We start from the raw sequence: 1,959 nt of genomic DNA on the forward strand, positions 1-1,959 counted from the left end.
GGTAGACTGGGCAGGACCGCACACAGAGCTTGGACCTTGAGCTCGGAGAGCATACAAAGCTAGAGTCATTAGCTAAAAACCTTCCCAGAGCATTCGCTTCATCTCCCTTCAACTCTATGACCCTGGGAAACTGCGTAATTCTCTTAATCCTCCATTTTCCCTAGTTAACCAGGCATAAAATATCCCATCTTGCATGAGTTGGGAATTTCACATACACTGAGCTATGTGAAATGTTTTTGAAGCTGTAAAGTCCTGTCCACATTACAAGCAAACATTTATCATCAGAGTGCTGGCCCTGGGTATTGGGGAAGGTTGCTCTTCCCTTGCAGGGTCCCTCTTCCTCATCCTAACCATGAAATTCAGTTTTTCCTGTGAGCCTTCAAAGGCCCCATTTATCAGCTGTCAGAGTACAAAGCAAACAGTTTCCTTGGCCTCCTTTTGAGTGGTATCACTTACACTTCCCAGTTGGAATATTATCCTTCTTATCGGCAGACTCCGGAGATGCATGACCCGCCACCTTCCTAAGTTATATGGAAAATTACTTAGAGGGAGCATTCTAGTTGCAGGGAAATAAACAGACTGTGAAAATTCAACACACTATTGGAAAAGCATGCATAATATTTAGAGTTCAAAGACAAGAAAGCACTCAAAGGCTGATATTTTTACTGGGATAAGGAGGGTGTCTTTGACCATCATACAAATAAATGGTCAGAAGAGAACTCTTGGGTGTCTTTTGCATACATGATTCTCATGGCTATTCTCATTGCAAAAAATAGCAATGACTTTTCAAATATGAATCATACTTCATGCCTATCTTTCATAAACATTTTTAGGTGTAATTAGTTAATAAGCTCTATGACTATTAGGCAAGCTGCTTAAACTAAGATTCAGTTGCCTTCTCTGAGAAAGAGAGATAAGGATATACTTCATCTCAAATGGCTCAAGATTTATCCTAGAGGACCTCATATAACCCTTGCCCATTCTAACTCTGCTGAAACTCCCAACAACTCACTCTGATGTCTATTGCATATTCAGGGATTCAGGCTCCTCCCAAGGCAACTTAAGTGTAAACAGGGCATAGACATAAAAGGACTGGATAATCCCAGCTCTCCTGGGTGGAAAAGTGGGGAAACTATCAATGGACTTACACACACAGAGAGAGAGAGAGAGAGAGAGAGAGAGAGAGAGAGAGAGAGAATTTCAGATCATAAGACTTATCCAAAGGAGAAAAACCACATAGCAGTAGTAATCTAAGAGTAATCTAAGACTGGGAAGCCAAGAATGGCTTCCTAATGAGGTCACATTTAGGCTAAGATTTGAATGACAAGAAGCAGCCAACAAAATGCTCTAAACAGAGGGTGTGACCAAAGGATAGGCTTTGGAAAGACTTCTAGACTCAAGTAAACACAAAATGTTAAGGATACCAGGAACAGCATGGGTTAAATATGGATCCTTGAAAACAGGGGAAATCAGGAAGCAATCAGAATGCCAAAAATCAAACTCAAGATTGTAGTAGACAGGATTTTGAAGTTTGCTTTTTCCAGTGGTAAAGGAGGATGGTAGTAGGCTTTAAACAGAAGAGCACGTTGGTCTTGTTTTATTCTTTTAGAAGACAACTCTGAATTCTTGATGAACTGTTGGTGGCCAGATGAGAAAACTAAAGGGAGATCTGTGAGGATGGTAGTATTTGCGGAGGTCCAGTAGGGAGACATTGATTTCGATTGGCATAGAAAGTGGGGAATTTGGAGGAGACATAATCTGAGGATGTTTTGAATAGAAGGTCAAGAGAATGATGTGCTCAATTCAGTGTGAAAGTTGGCAGAAAGAAAAGCATCAAGAACAAGGCAAATTTCCAACATGAAGTATGAAAAAGTTACTTTCCCTTGGTGGAAAGATAAACTGGAAAAAGAAGCGAAAGAAAGAAAGAAAGAAAGAAAGAAAGAAAGAAAGAAAGAAAGA

This window comes from Microtus ochrogaster, chromosome 15 (genome assembly GCF_000317375.1).
Source record: "Microtus ochrogaster isolate Prairie Vole_2 chromosome 15, MicOch1.0, whole genome shotgun sequence".
Classification (NCBI taxonomy): Eukaryota; Metazoa; Chordata; class Mammalia; order Rodentia; family Cricetidae; genus Microtus; species Microtus ochrogaster.